The sequence below is a fragment of the Canis lupus genome, chromosome 33 (genome assembly GCF_003254725.2).
Source record: "Canis lupus dingo isolate Sandy chromosome 33, ASM325472v2, whole genome shotgun sequence".
In the NCBI taxonomy this organism is placed as follows: Eukaryota; Metazoa; Chordata; class Mammalia; order Carnivora; family Canidae; genus Canis; species Canis lupus.
Genome location: NC_064275.1, coordinates 23,860,189 through 23,880,261, shown reverse-complemented (window position 1 = coordinate 23,880,261; position 20,073 = coordinate 23,860,189). Strand labels below are relative to the sequence as shown.

Genomic DNA, 20,073 nt, shown 5'->3' with positions numbered 1-20,073 from the left:
TTTTAATATCTCTATCCAATAATTATAAAATCTATATCAGTTCTGGGTTGATTTTGATGTATTTATGTTTTGATAAATAAAAGGGGTTTTATTTACTTATTTAGGGATTAAGATATCCTGCCTTTTTGCTTGCTTGGTAATTTTGTATTGGATTCTGGAAATTGAGAATAATAATGATATGAGAACACACAACACAAACATACACACACACACACACACACACACACCACTATGCAAATTCTCCATGTAATGGGAAACATACTCTATTAGTCTTTATTAGCCCATTCTCTAGGATACTAGAATATTCTATTACCTAATGCTCTTTTGTGATTTATGTATGTTGAGTTTTAAAATAATACACTATTATTGGTGGTTTCTTTTTTCCAATAGTGTTGAAAGAACTGAGTTATGGTTGATGGAATCCAATGCCTCTTTTTTAAATCAATAAAGGGTAGTGGGTGGGAAGAGATGCTAGAGTCTCTTCTGTTCTCTGTTGACTGATGAATGACCAGGGTAGGAGGCATTGTTTATCCTTTAATAAAATCTGCTTGTTCCTTGTATTGATTCTTTAAGTGATTTCATATAATTTTCTTGAGGCATTTATTTGCTTATAGTAGCAGATTGACAAACTGACGATTTTTTCATTCTTCTATATGGTCACCTGAAATTAATGAATAGTTTAAAGGACAATTTCCGGTGGAGTTACTCTTTCAGTTCTTCAGTTTTCTTATGGGTAAAGAGAATAAATAAGAAGTGTCATTTATGTATAACATAGAGTATATAAGTAGTATATATTTAATAATAAAAAATAAAACTCATCACAAAAATGGTATGAGGATTAAAAGAGATAACATTTGAGAATCTGCCTAGAAAAATGCCTGGTATATAGAAGACCCACCATGAATGTAAGTTCCTCTATGTTTTCCTTTTTTTATTTTTATTTTTATTTATTTATTTTTTTGTTTGTTTTCCTTTTTTTAGTAGCTGCTATGAAACTTTGTCAATATTTCCTCTTTGTGGCATTTGCTCTGAATTCTGCTCTTAAATCAATCCAATCCTGAATAAATTTTAGATTGTATGGGACTCCTCCTGGGTGGCTCAGCTGTTGAGCATCTGCCTTTGGCTCAGGGTGTGATCCCAGAGTTCTGGGATCGCGTCCCACATCAGGCTCCCTGTGAGGAGTCTGCATCTCCCTCTCCCTGTGTCTCTGCCTCTCTCTGTTTGTCTCTCATAAATAAATAAATAAATAAATAAATAAATAAATAAATAAATAAATACTATATTAAAAATAATTTAGATTGAGAAATCAGCTTGAGAAGCTTCATATGCTTTTGTCTAGTATAATCTCTTTTGGTGTCACTCTTAGCTTTAGACATGATGATGCCTGCCATTTAGACCACATGATCTCTGGGGAACTGACCAGACATTAGCACAGAGCAGTGGTTCTTAAAGTGAGATCTCCAAACCAGCAGCATCAGCAACACCTGGTAACATGTTAAAAATGCAAATTTTATGGCTTTATTCTGAAAATACTGGATCTGAAACTCTAGCAGTGGGACCCAGTAATCTGTGTTTTAACAAGCCCTCTAGGTGATTCTGATGCCTATTGAAAGTTCAGAATTCGTGTTGGAACAACAAATGAAAGAAGGATCTGACAGTTTCCTAATGGCTGGAGCAACTTCAGAAGAAAATGGGCAAGTGTGTGTATGGAGTTGGGCGAGAGAAGAAGCATTGGGGCTGACAAGGGTAAGGTGTAAACTCACAGGGTTGGGAGCAAAAGACATCCCTAAATGGCAAAGGAGAGAATGTGGGGTCAAAAGAAGAAGACCTAGAGCCCTGGGGATTTGTTGCTTGTGTGTGTGTGTATCTTTTCAAAAATCAAAAAAAGGGAAAGATCTCCCTCAGTCACAGATTAGAATAAGGGTAAAACTCTGAAATGGCTATGGGGCTATGGACCTCTCCAGGGTCATCTAGGTAGTACTCACTAAAAGAATTTTGAAAAAATATCTTCTTTCTAATCCATTTTTAAGTTGACATTTAAATATTTTCATAAAAATAGAAGTAAAAGCCATAATTTGCAGTGTATAATAAATACTACCCACCTCATCCAATTTAAAAGTTTACAACAAGCTCTTTTTTGACTGCTGAATATTTTATATGATTTTTCTCTCCTGGAACTCGTATTTTTATCCCACTTCCTCCACAGATTATTATCTAATGTAACATATTTCTATATTCAGAAGTCTTTTATCAGTCACCCTATCGTTCCTTAAAAAAGATATATATGTGTGTGAACTAAAAGTAAAAAAAAAATCTTGTGACCATAAAGTTCTAAGTGTTGAAAAGTTTCTTTTACACTGAGCAATTATTGGAATTGCACAATTGAGCAGACTACATTATCACAAATTTTAATAATCTTACTAAATCCAAAAAGTAAAAATTTATTGGAACTGTACCTCTAAATAAGATTGAGATGCAGTGTATGGTATCCTGAGCAAAGGACTTGCCCAAAGTCCCTTTGTTGTTTTGGAGATACACCATTTCATGGTGACATGCAACTTAGGTTTGACATGTCTGTCTTTTACAAAGTAGAAAAATCATTGTGAAATATGAGGAGGAAAATGAAACTCTCAACTGCAGATGCATAGTCAGACCAAATTTAGGGAATAGTTCATACAGAACTTGAGGATCTGGAAATCAGCTCTCTTGAAACTGTCCATGCCCCTGTACATTCCTTGGAAAATCTACGCATACCTCCTGAGGTACCCCGATTTGAAGATCCCTATGTATGAAAAGGGTGCTAGCCTGGAATTTAGAAGACCTGAATTTCCTTGAGTTTTGTTTCAATGGAAACTTGCACAAAGGGGAGGGAATCAACATTTTATGCATTTCTACCATGTGCCAGGTACTGACTAGATGCTTCACATGTTATTCAGTCACACAGCAACTTTATGAAGCAAGTGTAATGGTCATTGGCCCCATTTTCAGATGAGAAAACTGGAGTCCAGGAAGCCTAGACTAATGTCATAAAATTAGGTAGTTATGAATCCAGGATTCAGTCCTAATTCTAAAGACCACAGTGCAGTCACTCTGTGCCAGTGCTTACTTGAAAAAGTCATTTTCCCACTTGTGAGCTCAGTTCATTCACTTATGAAATAAAGGAAGATGAACAAGGAGAATTATAAAGCCACTTCCAGAGTTGACATCCTATGAATCTATGTGTGGTGGAGACCAGGGCTGGAGTGAACTTCCTGGAGGTTCGTATCCCGTGGCATTAGAAGACAATATAGAAGGGACCCAGAAATTCATTAGACATAGTAGTATTTCCAACAGAATCTATGTTGCATTAAAGTCTAAAGAGCTTGACCTGCCATCCAGTCTGGGCAGCATTAGGTGAAAATTGAACTTAAAGAAAATTATTGGACATCTAAGAATTGAACACCTCTTAGGGATCCCTCTTAGGGATCCGGGGTGGGGGTGAAAAACAAGAAAATACATGTAACCCCATTTAAATTCAATGAAGTCTATATAAACATCTATTTCCATTTTTTAATATTGTGAGATCTGCTGAATATCTGGTACAGTCATAAGGCCTATAAAGTGCCTAATTCTGAGGCAGTTGGAAATTACAGTAAAACGGTAATTAACTTCATATTATATTTTAGAATATGTGGATCATATGAATCTCATAAGGATTTGTTTCTTTTATTTTACATGTACTGTATCACAGATTCTCAAAATAGCAGTCTACATTTACTGCTTTGACTTCATTGTTACAATTTACTCAATTTATTTCTTAACAACTTGCAGCCGGGCTCCAACTTCACTGGACTTATTCTTCTCAAGGTTATCAGACTACCTCTTCACTGACAAACTCAGTAACATCTTAAGAATTTTTGTTCTCCAGGAGCTTTCTGCTGTATTTGATGTGACTGACTTTATCTTCCTTCTGCAATCATGTCCAGCTTTGGTTGACCCAACATTAAATTCATCAAGTTTTCCTCATACCTGCAGAGCACACCTCTCTCTTTCTGGGAGATTCTTCCTCCTACCATTATAGGAGGCCAAGAGTAAAGGTTTTGTTCTTAGTCATGTCTTTTTTCAATCCAGATGATCTTCAACATTCTCATTGTCTGGGAAATCTGCGAGTATCTCCATTGATGACTCACAAGTCCATATTTCAGCTTTGTGCTCCAAATCCATAGTACTAAAAAAAGTTGTCTAACTGCTTCTAGATATTTTCAAGCTTACAAATTTAACATGTCCCAAAACAAATGCTTCATCATCACCTTAAACTCTATCTCTGGATTTCCTAACTCTGTTAATAGGACTACCATTCTCTCAATCATCCAGGCTAGAAATCTTGCTACCTTTGACTTTTTCCAGTATGTGCTTAAATTGTAACTAGGAAAAATACATAGACTAAAAAGACTATGTTATATGCTTGCTTGGGAGAAGCTGGGAATTGACTCCTAACTCATAAGCAGTCTGGGAAGAGAGGCATCCACTAAGAAAGTAAGCTATCAGTCATTAAATCAGTGAATTGCAAGTTCTATTGATCATGCCTTGAGTATATTTCTCTGTTTCTTCCTTTCTGGCCACACTGTGCTAGTTCAGTACCTTGTATCTTTTGTCCTGGGTCATTTTAATAGCCCCCTAAATGTGAGGCATGGGCTTGGTTTTCAAACTCTGTACAAGTCGAGACAGAAGAGATGTTAGCAAGTAGTAGAACATAGCAGGGGGTATAGAGAGTGGGAAGGAGGGTGGTTATCTAACAGTTAGAGACACAGGAGGCACTAATGTGAAGTAGTCCTCAAAAAAATGCCATCTTGGGTCACAGTGTAAGACCTAGAACAAAATGGGCAGCCCGGGTGGCTCAGCGGTTTAGTGCTGCCTTCAGCCCAGGGCATTGATCCTGGGGTCCTGGGATCGAGTCCCATGTCGGGCTCCCTGCATGGAGCCTGCTTCTCCCTCTGCCTGTGTCTCTGCCTCTCTGTGTCTCTCATGAATAAATAAAGTCTTTAAAAAAAAAAAAGACCTAGAACAAGAGAGATGATCAGACCTGCCTAGTTGAAGGATGCTACGAAGTTGGAATGCTGCCTTCTGTTACTGCAGAAGAACATTAAAAGAAATAGAGACAAAAAGGAATTTAAGAGAGTAATCAGGATAGTGAAGGATCTCAAAGTTATATCTCATGAGGAATTGTTAACCAACTGGAGATATGTAATTTGGAGAAAATACACGAGGGATTTTATAGATGTCTTCATGTATGTAAAAGACTATTTTGTGGAAATCACTTAGGAATTTTATAAATGGCACAACTGAGTGGCTCAGTGGTTGAGCATCTGCCTTCAGCTCAGGTTGTGATCCTGGGGTCCTGGGATCAAATCCCACATCAGGCTCCCTACAGGGAGCCTGCTTCTCCATCTGCCTATGTCTCTGACTCTTACCGTGTCTCTCATGAATAAATAAATAAAATCTTTTTTAAAAAGAATTTTATAAATGGAGTTACCCTGAGATAAAATGCATTAATTTCAATGAATATCATATGCCTACTGTGTGCTAGGCACAGAGGATACATGGCAAGCAAAATAGTCCCTGCCCTCATGGAACTTGAGGTCTAGTCTGATAGAGACAGTAATTGAATAAATAAATAATATAATTTCAGAAAATGATGAGATCAGCTACCCTAGAAGATAATATGGTATCTGTTGCTAGGAATATGTGAGCCTAGCTTTGATGACCATGTGGCAGGAAGGTTTTAGAAGAGATTTAGGTATAGGATGGGCTATTGGATTAGATGACCTTAAGGTACTCTTTAACCCTAAGATTTTATGATTCTGCCTTTCTACTATCATCTACCAAATTAGGACTTCCTTGCAAATACCTTAAGGTCTAAAAACCCCAAACTCCTTGCTATTCCAGGAACAAGCCCTGCACTGAGGTTTGTGAGTCAATAGTGACTCAGTGTGAGTATTTACCCATGTGATTCTTATGCCTGCAATGTCTTTCTCTCACTTCTCTGCCTCTCAAAATCCTCCTTATTCATCAAAGCTTCACTTAGAGATAAACCTTGAAAGCAAGCTTTCTGGAAAGCATTGAAATATCTTGTTCCCTTTCTGGGCCCAGTGACATTTAGCTGGTAGCACTGTTAAAGCATTTACTTTATTTTACTTATTTTGAAGTTCACTATTTCTCAATCTGCTTCCCTACTAGCTTTTGGTTTTCTTGAGGGCAGGGACCATACCTTTCATCTTTTATAATGCTTCAAGATGCAAATCTCCTAATCTTCCTTTGCACCCAAAAGATATTCAACAAGTAAATGAATATGGCACCAGGCAATAAATGCACTCATTATCAGGAGTGAATTAGACATGACCACTGCTTAAAGTAGGAAAAAGAATAACCTATTGGTTTTAACTGAAAACCCTTTCTTCATAAGAGTGCTGCAAGAATTAAGTACAACAATCCATGTCAAGCACCAAGGTCAGTACCTATCGTAGAGTTAACCCTTACTATAAATTAGCAATTATTATGATTATGATTAGACATTCTTTCCCTCTAATAGAATTTTGGTTTAAATGTATTGTTTAAGGGTATGAAAAAATAGAAATTACAAAAGAAGGCAGATGATTGATTTTATATTTGGTAAAGTTTCCACCATCCTAACAGGCAAAATTAATTTGAGGTATAATAAGAAAGAAGTCTCTATTTGTACGGAATTGGAAAATAGTGTAATAGCAAGACTGAATATGGCTACCAGCAAGAACTCCTGTAGGTGACAGGCAGTAGAGACAACCTTCCTTTGCATTGCAGGTAAAGAAGCAGGAGTCTGGAAAAGTTCAGTGACTTGTCCAAGGTAATACAGCTGACATCAGAATGGGGAGACTAACAACCTTCCGGGGCTGTGTAGCTCCTTAGCTATTGCTCTTTCCACTGCGCACTGCTGCCTCCTGGTTACACGGCTGAGGCCAACACAGATTGGAGATGCCGTTACTCCACAGCCTCGCAGGCCACAGTTCTCCATTGCTGGCACTCTATAGGCAGCACACGTAATTTCAGACTGATGGGGCTGAGACTGCGGATACTCCTCTAGCCCTAGGGAGAACTGACTCAGGGGCTCAGACAGGCTAGGGCCTGCAGGTGAAGCTTATGTGGGGCTCCATCTGTGAAAGGCTGGAGACATGATAAAGAGAGAGGATCTGAGGCCAGTCTGATGTGCATTTAGCCTAGGAGAAGTGAAAGAACACTACATGGTTCTACATCTAGCATGTGCAGCAAGACAAACACAAGAATGTATCATGTCACACCCAAAAGGTCAAGACAAGCAAAAGGATTTTTAATCTTTTTAGAGGAAGAAGCAAAAGCAGGAAGGGATAGTTCTCTCACCCCCTTGCTCTTTGAGAATTCGTGTAAATGTTAACAAAGAACTGAAAGGAGGCAGAGTTACTTTGATCTCAAGTAAGAGTGGTATATTCACTGCAGAGTTAGAGAAAACAGAAGAAACTGAGGGCCACCTGAGAGGAAGGGGAGGCTTCCTCTCTTCCTTTTCCTGAGTCTTGGGCTTAAAAGAATTATACAGCAAATAGATTGAATGCCTAACATTGATCTTTATATTAAAAATGCATTATTAGATTTGTATAGACTTATTTAGTTCGTTATTATTTCAACAGTCAACAAGTTCAGTTTAACATTCATGGAGTTTTTGCTTATGCAAACTGCAGTTGCTTTTCCCCACTCAGATTGGATGACATGACCTCTAAAGTCTTTCCTAAATATAGATCAAGCACACCCTGCTGGAGGCTGTTTTTTATGTTTTCTTTAGTATTTAAATCATCACCATGGAATTAAAAAAATAGAAAATCTCTCATCATTTTTACACATGGAGACTATAGTACTCATTCAGATTATTAACAATTTCAAATAAATGGAGCCTGAATTAATGATGTTAATGAACTCTGGGTTTGGGGGGGCTTTTGGTGCACTCTGCCATGAGCCAGGAAAAAGGGAAACCATGGATGAAATGAAACATCTTCCTGAAGAGTCAATTACTTAAGGATTTAGGAAGCTGGGGGTGTAAAGTGAATATTTGTATTAAAACAAACAACTATTTCCAATTTTATGGAGTAGAGGACAAAGCTTGCTCCTTTGAATTTGTTATAGGCAAGTCCTAGTGCAATAGGGATATGTTTTTAAGTGCTAAGGTCTGAAAGGTACTAAAGCTTAACATGGATATTTAGACTAATATACTTGCTTGTAGGAATATTAAAACTACATTGGGGACATCTGGGTGGCTCAGTGGTTGAGCATCTGCCTTCAGCTTGGGGCATGATCCTGGGGACCTGGGATCGAGTCCCACATTGGGCTTCCTGTGGAGAGCCTGCTTCTCTCTCTGCCTATGTCTCTGCCTCTCTCTGTGTGTCTCTCATGAATAAGTAAATAAAATCTCTAAAAAAAACTTCATTAATTCAGGTTCCATTTGTTGAAATTTTTAATAATCTGAAAAAGTACTATAGTGTGTGTATATATAAAAATGATATTTATAAGTTCATGGTGATTATTTAAATACTAAAGAAAACTTATAAAAAATACCCTCAAACAGTTTATAAGGAGTAATTTATATTCAGAGACTTACTACACAAATTTTAAGTATTCTTATCTACTAATCGAAGCAGATGTAGAAAGCTGATCAGTCTCATTTTGAATTGCATTATGTATTTGAACTTTTACAAAACTTCCTTTCATTTTCTTTAACAATATTCTTATAATCAAGGCTTTTCCTTCACTTTTTTCTTCTTCCTGCCATTTGTGATAATCAGTAAGGTTTTAAATCACTAACTACCTCCCATTTTCTACCATATAAACCTTCTAAAGAAGGTGTGGTTTCCTAGCTTCTAGTTGGGCAAGTTGTAACAGGGTCATTGTACTAAGGTTCCCCAGTACAGTTACCCTTGGAATGACCTTGTTAGCTTCAATTCAGATGAAAATCTTGGCAAACAATAATAACCCAAGGGCCATTCCCCAGGGAAATCCTTACATGCCTAAACATTATATTAATCATTTCTAGCCCTGAATCATTTATTCTATTTAGGTAGAAGAGAATTGTCACAAATTTCCCTTCCAAAGTCAGCAAAACAAAAATTTACAGATTAATTCCCAACTTTAATGAATTCCCTATTAGGAGGGTGGCAAATTCGACATAAAGGTCATTTGCTGCAAACACAGTATGTCGCAAGAGAACTAAGTTTTAAATTCTCATTATTGCTTCATGCATCATTTATCCCATACCACACTGTTTCCTGGGTACCAGTTCTACTCATCCTGTCCTGGTGCTTAGGACCAAAGGAACAAGTTGTGTGGGGAATGGAAAACATGTTATCTTGGCCATAGTGGGAGAGCTATGTGTGGCCTTGGAAATATCACCTCACCTCTCTGGACTGAAGTTTTCCCAACCAAGAAATTCGAGGATTAGATGAGCATCATCTTTTTGATGACTGCCAGCTCCAATGGTACCTGCTTCTACAATGTGAAGCATGAAGAGGTGAGATTGGAAAGGTGGTGGCAACTGGTGGGTGAGTGGCAGGGATGGGTAGTTGAAAGAGGACTTTGAATGCATGACTTAAGATCTTGAATTTTCTACAACAGGCAGGGGAATCGATTTTGGTTCCTGAGAAGCTAGGTGAAGTGATGAAAGTTAGATCATTCTGATGAAAAAAAAAGAAAAAAGAAAAAAAGATAATTCTGACTACTGTGAGGGTGCACTGGAGTGGATTTAGGGATGTCACACATACATAATGATAGCTAAGTCAAGATAAATATCTCATTATTTTTGCCTCCCACAAAGGAAAAGATTCCTTTCTGGTGTTATTGAAAAGAGCCAATTAAGTAAAAAATTGTAAGCCTGAGGAAAAATGCAGGGCTTATCTGCAGTAATCATCCTCACCTATACCCCTGCATGAGTTCAAGGCCTTTAAAATTTCCAAACAGTTTTCACAGGTGCTATCTCATTTCATCCCCACAAAACCCAAGTATTTTCTAACATCAAAAACAGTCCTAAGCCAAGGCCCAAGTAGCAACTAACCAGACTCTTTTAGGCAACCTGGCTGTATTAGAATTTCATTATGGAAAGGTTCACTCACCTGCTGGCTACTCAGAGGTACTCTTGGGCAGTAGGCCATGAGCAGTGATGCATGGAAGTCCACCTCCTGGGGTCAGCTGAATGGTAGACGGGATCCCTGACTTCCTAGACATCCTCCTTGAGTGTATATTGACTCAGTTATGCTCCCCAACTTCTTGGGAGATGAGAGCTCCTTCCACAGCCAAGTGCTTTTCAGGACCATTATCTTCTCATCTGAAGATGGAGTAGGCATCTGTCACATTGGAGCAATCCATCAGCAAGGAAATAGGTTTTAAATGACCTGACAATTCCCATTGATAAGTGGGCCTACTTAAAGTGCTGTGTTAGTTGAGAAGGACCCTGAGACAGAGTTATCTATTATCCATGTTGGCCATGGGTATAGAAATGGAATAAATGGTGTCACAGGTACTCATCTTTGCTATGCCTATCCTTAGGCCTTAACACGTAGGGCTTAAAAACCTCACTCACGGACTTATCTTTATCAATGTGGTTTCTAATTTGCCAGGTCATTAAGTTAGTGTAATGTCTAGTTATTACTGTTGCCTTTGGCACAGCCTTCAGCAAGGTCCCTCATCAATTGTCCGGAAGGCCATCTATAATACCCTCTCTCTTCTGGGTTATATGAGTCTACTTTTCCGTTCATGATGGAATGATATTTTTGGCAACTCATCATTTGGCTGCCAGAATAGTATGCATCCTCTTCCTAAAGCAAGGTAATCCTAATTTTGGCAGGGAACAAGTTGTTTCTTTAGGGAGCACGATGAGGTCTCTTTCATGAGTTGTCATCTGGATGCCAATAGGTAATAGCCTCAACAGTAAAGTTCAAGGCAAGGGACTGGTCTTCTAAATGTCCACCTGGCAAGAGCACTGAAGTTTTGTCCCCAAATACACTGGGTTCTGGGCCACTTTCCAGAGGAATAAAAAAAAATCTATTATATTGCTTGATGAGATTTCAATCAAAAATTTGCAAGTTTTGACCCATTCACTTTGGAGATAAATTTTAGTGTATCTTTGCCATAATCCTATTGATTACCACTGTCTCTGCAAATGTACAAAATCTCAGTGTGAATTATCTCAATCTGTACTTTCTTCATCAGGGAAATTACAAACTAGTACTCAATTTTCCATTGTATTAGCAAGTAACGTGAATCTTAACTTAGATAGAGGAATACTTGTCCTGTGCCAGCTTTTAGCTTCCTGAGTGATCATCATGCTCAAGTTGCTCCTTCAAGATACTATGAGAGTCAGGACAGTTTTGCCTCTAAGATAACAGTATGCCCTTATCTTCTTAGTATACTCTTATCTACCTTTAATCCCTGATTTCCTTTGCTTAATTATTTTTTTATCTATTCAAAATTGCTTTGCAACCTGACCTCACCTTCATGACTCTACATATAGAGGACTCTAATAACTTCTTAAAGATATATCATTTTGCAGGTTTTTTTTTTAATATACTCACATGCACATTCCCTCATTTTCTTGGTATGTATCATATGCTACCTTGGACCAATAGTAATCTCATAGTCATCCATGCAATCATTCATTAAACAAATATCTGTTGAGGACCTTCAATATACCGAGTCTATTATCTTATCCCTTTCTAGACAGATTAAAAATTATAAAGGGTAGTGATCATGTCTTATATTGTTTTTCGATTCAGTTTAAGAACAATACTTTGCACATAATAGATGCCCAGTGTTTGTTCACTAATTAAATTCTAGTTGTAACCATATTTCAAATCTGGTGGACTCTGTATGTACATCTTTCCTTTTAAAAATCTCCGTTTCATATATCAGATGCCCTAAAATTGTTCTATACTCTGAGTGTATTGGTTTCCAAGGCATCTATTGATTTTTATGCAATTATTAAACCAGTCACTACAACACATAAAGAAATAGGCTGATGAGCAGGGGTGCCTGGGTGGCTCAGTGTTTGAGCTTCTGCCTTTGACTCAGTTTGTGATCCTGGGATCCTCAGATCGAATCCTCAGATCGAATCCCACTGCTTCTCCCTCTGCCTATGTCTCTGCCTCTCTCTGTATCTCTCATGAGTAAATAAATAAAATCTTAAAAAAAATAAAATAGGCTGATGAGAAAGAGAACCATGATTTTTTTTTTAAAGTACGGATGTCACCTTATAAACTACCCTCATTTCATGAGAGACTTCTCTTGCCTGTTCAGAGCATATATTCATATCTTTTTTTTAAAAAAATGTTATTCTGAGAGCATAATGGATGTCATATATCTATGCTCAATGAACAATCATTGATCAATGTGGTAAAGTTGGGCCAGAAAAACTAATTATATTTCTCTTTGCCTCCATTTTTCACTCTGTAAAGTGGGAGTAGAATTAGTTATCTACTTTATAGGCTTTTGTTACATACTCATTATAGTATTCTATAATGTTCTTAATTTTTTTGTAGTTTTATGGTTTTATTAACACAAATATGACATGCACATAAGTTGTCTATTCATTTTCTTTGTTATGCAGCCTGGCATTGGGATTGGTGACTCTGATGGCCAGCTGGGCTGCTCTTTCCACAATGGCTTTGCAGTTCTTGGAGGATACATTGTGAGCAATCTCTGCACAGTAAGATTTGTTGCACATCAGCTGCACTTCAAGCTCCTTGATGTTGTGGACTAGGAACTTCTGGAAACCACTGGGCAGCATGTGCTTTGTTTTCTTGTTGCTCCCATAACCAATGTTGGGCATCAAGAATCTGGCCCTTGAATCTTCTGCGTAACCTATGGTCAATGCCTCTGGGTTTCCGCCAGTTGCGTTTAATTTTGACATATCGGTCTGACTGGTACCTGATGAACTTCTTGGTTCTCTTTTTAATGATCTTGGGCTTCACCAGGGATCTGAGGGCAGCCATGATGCCCAGCAATAGATGGCTGCCACCTCCGCAGGCAGCACGGAGGAAGACTATAATGTTCTTTATAACCTATTAAGCACTGTATGAAAAGTGAAACCCTGGAGTTGCCTCTTTGACAAGGTTTAGATTCTAAGAACAGTATTTTAGGTGCAAATCACATATATCCAAAGTTACCCTTTAAAAGACCTTAAATATCAATAAATTCAGTCCAGCTATTTTTCTCCCAGGATTGGAACATCTCACTGTTTCTTTGCTTGAACACCAGATGAAGAATTGTATTTAATTTCCATTTATGGATCAAGTTATACAAATAATATGCCCTATATTTTAAAGAAATATCAGTACTCTCAGTTCCCTGAAATGTTCATACAATAAGCATGTAGGAATGAGGACCACTGAGTGAAGGAATAGCAGATTCACTTCTCACATCTCATATTCTTTATGAACTAAAACCCATAATTATTAACTTATTACTAATGGTTTTATAATCCGTATTTCCTTGGCCCCTGCTGTTGCCTGCTGACGCAGGACCTCAAGTTCCTTACAGAAACCTCTGCTCATAATTTCTAAGAGCCCCAAGACAGTGTTTTACATGGGTTCAAGAATAAGACTTATCTGTGGCCACATGGATGTCTGTTGCTGAAGTTTCTGTTGTCTCTGAGAACTTCTAGTACTAATTGTCGAGCCAGCCCCATAAAACCAGGTCACCACCACTTTCTACTGGACATTTTCATGATCTCCATTGTGGCCCTCAACAAATTAAAATGCTTCTGTGTTTTCTGGAGACTCCAAGACTGCAGAATTATGTCACATTTCCTGCAGAAGTGGAAACAAGAACTAATCATTCACCTATTGATTATATTTTGTGACATAATAAAGATTTCAATGCACTCCTATTTCTGCTTATGGTGATTTCTAAGAAGAGTCCATGAAGCTTCACTAGAGAATGAATCTCATTTGTTTTTTTAAAATATTTTATTTATTTATTCATGAGAGACAGAGAGAGAGAGAGAGAGAGAGAGAAAAGTAGAGACAGGCAGAGGGAGAAGCAGGCTCCATGCAGGGAGCCTGACATGGGATGCCCTGGGCCAAAGGCAGGCGCTAAATCGCTGAGCCACCCAGGGATCCCCGAGAACGAATCTTCTTGATAGGTAAGACATTATCCCCTTAATCCAAGAGTGACATCCAAGATATAGGATGACATGGGCATTGACCAATTGGGACACTGGCCTAGTGCACTGTAGCAGTGCAAATGGAGTAAAAGTAGCCTAGCGAAACTTCCTTGTCAGTGGTACTCACGCTTCTTGACAATCTTTCTCCTAAAACCCTTATGCAAATAACCTCTTGGCTGCCTAAACTCACCAATTTGCTAGATATGTCAAAACATGTTTGAATCCCAGTTGTAGACAGAGCTTTGTCCCACTGTGCTTCTCTGATATATCTGAATGGTATTTAATTTAAAAAAATGATACTCTATATTATAGCAACAATAATGAAAACATTTAAAATGTCACAAAAATTCAGAAAACCAATAAATGAATCAAACTTTTTATTTTTAGACATTTCCTCTGAATCCTTGTCCATATGCAAATATTCGATAAAATTGTAATTTTAATAATTATAATTAAGTCTCACTTTTCAAATACAATCATATTGCTCATTTTGCCAACACTGAGTCCCTACCATGTGTACATCAACTGAGATCAAGAAAAATGCTTTGCATCTTTGTGTAGTTTCATTTATGTGGGAAGAAAGTTAGATATAAAGGTAAACCATGTGTATGTCCTCTTTGGGTGACTCCTGGTAATATTTTTCACTGGATGGCTACTTTGGCACTTAGAAGTCCTTCACTTTAACTCCTTTCATGCCAGATTAAAAGCTTAGCCTCCAAAGAATAGTTTACTTACTTAGAGTTCCAGCTGACTTGGCTCTGTAAGAGATTTATTTTTAATTCTAAAAAGGCCCATACCCTTTGACCTTGAAAATATTTTAAAAATGCAAATAAACAGACCATAGTTAGGTTTTAAAACATATACAGCAGTTTTTTCAATTGGCTGCAAGCAAATGTGTTTTCCCACCATATCTGGCATAGTTCTAGGCACACAGTAGACACACAGTAAACACTTCCTAGTGGAATCAGGATATTCAATTTTGGGTCTTTTCATATGTTTTCCAACACAGAGCAGCAAAATTTATAAAATTTATAAAATCACAGCCAAGAGTTTAATGGTAAAAATTAGGATAATTGGATCATTTTTGATAAAGACGACTAAATGGGAAAACTGTATTCAAATTCTCAGAAAAGTTTAGAGCAAGGAGAATACTGACAGGAAGATATACTCAACGGTCTCAGACTTGCTTATTTCTCAAAAAGAAAAAAAAAAAACCAACCTGAGTTTTTACTGGCTCCATAATATGGACTTAATATAATTTACCTAACTACATCTCTATTCTCTGATACTGTTTTCCCTATTTTTCTCTAGGTCTGTATCTTACATGCTAATCTTATATGCATAATTTCAAGCTACCTTCAGCTCTCTGAATACTTCCCTAAATACACTTCTCGCATTGCACAATCTCTTCTCTTTGCCTGGTATGGCTTTTCCTTTACCCATTGGAAAACTGACCTTTGTTTAAAATTGTGGTCTACAAACTATCTGAGTTAGTACTTTTCTGAGACTACCAGGTGCTCTCAAAAGAGTACTAAGAGTTATTTAAGGAAATATTGGTCATTCTCCCTAGATTATTACTTTTATCTTCAAGTATTAGACACTACTAATGAATAAAAAATATGTTATAAAAATAATGAACAACAAACAGTGAAATATTAATGGGTTTACAAACTGAACTATAAATCTCTCACAAAAATCCTTTCTGGTTTGATATTTGGCACTTCCTATTACTCTGGTGGGGATATTACACAGGAACACATATTCCTTGGAGCTTTGTGCTTTTTCTCCCATTTCCTTTCAGAATTCCATCCTACAGGTACAGCAATGAAGTCAGTCAGAGCAATGATGGCCGTCTTGATGGCCACAACCAAATAAGGGAGACGGACACTCTGCATTTTGGAATCTCTTTTTGGATAATCCATGGGGCTTTAAATTTTTTTTCAAGTTTTTCCCCCTCCGAGTCAAGATATTCAATAGCCAAGAAACAGAATGCCATTTTTTTTGTAGCTTTCACATTTACCATCACTATTATATAAAAACCTAAAGATTTTTATTCTATTCTGGAATGTGAGTCCATATGAAGAAGAAAATTTTGACCATTTCTGATTTGATGCTGGCTAATGAGCTCCCAAGCTTTTGTTCTGAATGAGAACTTCTCAGACATATATCTATTACATTTTTTTAAAAGATTTTATTTATTTATTCATGAGATACACAGAGAGTGGAGCAGAAACATAGGCAGAGGGAGAAGCAGGCTCCATGCAGGGAGCCTGATGTGGGACTTGATCCCGGCACTCCAGGATCATGCCCTGAACCAAAGGCAGATACTATTACATTTTAATGCACATAAAACAAGGCTGAATCGCCTAAAATTTGTTGTAAAGAAGTATGCTTAAGTAAAAGTATTCAATCAACACATATTGTTTTATATTAATTCATGTGAATATACTTACACTTGTCAAAGCTTTTCTCAAAAAATGTGAATAGAAATGGAATAAAAATACTATTTTTAAAACATCTCAAAATAATCGAATCAATAATAATATATTAACAACACAAGTATGTGTTATAAGCAGAAAAAAACATCAAGGGTTTATTCTCCTTTTACATTTAGATAGTAAAAAGTCCTTTGGATGCTAAAATTAGAGTATTAATATATGATCTGTCAAAGGCTTGATATGAAACTTTTAATATAACCAGAGTCTACTTCACAATGGCAATATTTCTTTTTTTTTTAAATTTATTTATGATAGTCACAGAGAGAGAGAGAGAGAAAGAGAGAGGCAGAGACATAGGCAGAGGGAGAAGCAGGCTCCATGCACTGGGAGCCTGATGTGGGATTCGATCCCAGGTCTCCAGGATCGCACCCTGGGCCAAAGGCAGGTGCTAAACCACTGCGCCACCCAGGGATCCCCACAATGGCAATATTTCAAACATGGTCCTTCTTTTTGGGTAGTTACCCATTACTTTTCCATTTGGGCAAACCTCATTGGTTGGAACAAGCACATCCAAGTATGATGTGCTTTTTACTGAGGACATTTCAACATCCACACAAGTGTGTTCTCTCAGAGGCTTTCCTACAGTGACAATGTCTTATATCTGCGAAAATACCTCCCATAATTCTCCATTGTCTACAAGACAAAGCCCAGATTTCTTGGTGGAACATTCAAAGCTCTGTCAAATCCAGCCCCAAACTGACTTTTCAACCTTATCTTCCATTAGTCTCCTCTATCAGCTTTCTGTTCTAGCCAGACTGGTTTTTCCAAAGTCAGAAGAACAGACTCACATTGCTTTTAATTGCTCTGACAGCTCCACCCACCTCAGAGTTTACTAAGAAGGGGGTTTGTCTGGTGGGTTAGAAATGAAGTGGTGGAAAATAATTTACCTCCTCTCTCTTTTCTTCATCTTCAAATCCTAGTACTCATCCTTTAAGATCCACTTTAGATTGAAGTGTTTTCCACTCACCTAGTATAAATAGGACAGCATAAGCAATTAGTTTGAGCAAATTATGTTCTGCCTCATAAATTTTTTATGGATTCAAATGTGATTTTAAATAATTATTTATTTAACATTCCATGTGTTTGTTTCCCTAGAGGATAAGCTCCCCAAGGGCACAGAGCCCCTCATGTGGCTGGCTCATGTACCTCTTTATATCAGGTGTCTAACAGATGTCTTGCATACAGTATGTACTTAGTAGATATTGGCTAGTTTTATTTAACTCACATTACAAAAGATTATCAGTAAAAATGTTATCAAAAATGTTGGATAGCTTTGCTGAGAAATTTGGAGCCTTTGTTAAGAATTCCTTGTAATCAGAGGCTTTCTGAGGAATATGTGAATCACAGTGAAGAAATGAATTAGTTTGGGGATGAATTTCCATTAAAACCAAACAAATGTATTATAAAAATATTAAATGAAAACATTTAAGGTTAATATTTTCATCTATAATTAAATATGCTAATATATTAACAAAATTATTCCAATTTCTGTTTTCCTTTTCAATCTTGATCCTAATCTACACCCATTTAGAATTGGTGTTACCAAATATGGTAACATATATTGTTTCTGAGTTGCAATTAGTCTTTACATTGTTACTGGTTGAAAATATGGGCTTAATATAATTTACATAACTACATCTCTATTATCCGATATTGTTTTCCCTTATTTTCTCTAGGTCCGTATCTTATATGGTAAGCTTATAAGCTTACCTCCAGCTTTCTGAATACCTTGCTACATATATTTTTGGTATTGTATAACCTCTTCTCTTTGTCTGGTATGTTCCTCCCTTTACCCATCTGGAAAACTGAACTTTGTTTGAAATAATTGCCCACAAACATTTTTGATCTTATACCCTACTAGTAAAAAAAAGTTTTAATATCAGCTCCAATATAATCTGCATATTTATAAAACATATACTCTTGACCTAATGTGATATGCATATATAAGATATACAAGCATAAAAAGGATAAGGTATAATAAGCAATATTTAAAAATGGATTTTTAATTAAGGCCTCAAACATTTTTGTTCTCAACTCCTTCAAAACTAGTAACTGTATTGATAATTGTGAAGACTTCACACTGGCATTAGCTACATCTCAATCATACTTAAATTTAGGGTAAGCTTTACCTATAGCGGATGGTAATTTCATACTTCCAAAATTCCTCCCAAGAATTTCAAAATATTAGGGCCCATTTCTTGTCAAATTTGATTAGGTCATATTGTTTTTACCTAATGATATGAATTATGGAGAGTTCCTGCCAAGAGTAGGAGAACATCAACTTTGCTATTTTGTTTGTTCACTTACTCTTGCACTGTTAGTAAAATCTGTCATCTATATTTGTAAGAATGATTTCAACCTGTGAGAGCTGATTTAGTTAAAAGTCAAATATGACTGAAAATCCACTTAATTAAGCACAAATAAAATGCCATATATTGGTGAAGATTTAAAAAAGCAAGAGGGCACCTTGTATTTACAACCCCTTCGAGGCTGTGGATTCCCTCTTCCTTTAGGATAGCCATAGCATGAAGCCGTGCCTTCTTCTGACATACAGTATGAGGAGGTCACCAGTATCTACCCGTTAATTAACCTTCAGAAAGGCAATTTCTTACTTTTTAAATATAAAAATAAGTTTAATAGTTCTAACACTATAAATATTAGAAGCTCCTTGTCTTTTTTTTTTTTTTTTTTTTTTTAATGTAGGTTCCATGCTCAATGTGTGGCTTGAACTTACAACCCTGAGATCAAGAGTCACAATCTCTACCAAATGAGCCAGTTAGGCACCCAGTTCTAACACTATAAAATATTATATTGTAAAACATCTCGGTACATATACTCAATTTTGGAGACCAGTAGTTTAAACATAACTTAGAAAATGATCTAAGAGACATCTCTCTCCCATGCTACCATAGCTGCCCAGATGACATTATGATGTTGTCTGTTTACATGTCTCCACTCCACAAAAGCTCCTCTAAGACTGGAACAAGACAGCAGTCCTCTCTGAATGGCTTTTATTTATCTCCATATTTCTGTATTCTTAGGTCTGGCACAGTGCCCTACAAAGAGATGAAGAGCTGAATAAATGAACTCTAAATGAATTTAAGTGAAGCTTCTTCTAGATTGTTTCTTTTGAGTGATTTTCTAGGAGAAATTTCCAGGGCAAGGACATAAGAGTTAAGCTATAGACTTGAAAACCACTCTCTGTATAAACTTGAACAAGTTACTTTTCTTGTTTCTCAGTTTTCTCATTAGTAAAATAGAGAAAAATTTCATCTATTATATAATGTGCCCCAAACATCTGCCAGGGTGCCTCAAAGGAGTTAACTTTTTTAAAAAAATATTTTATTTATTTATTCACAAGAGACACAGAGAGAACGTGCGCAAGAGGCA

The 20,073-nt window shown here is 36.9% G+C and overlaps 1 pseudogene; it reads right to left on the bottom strand.

The window, feature by feature from the left end:
* Positions 1-20,073, bottom strand: part of LOC112677602 (60S ribosomal protein L32-like) — a 36,793-nt pseudogene extending 16,720 nt beyond the window's left edge.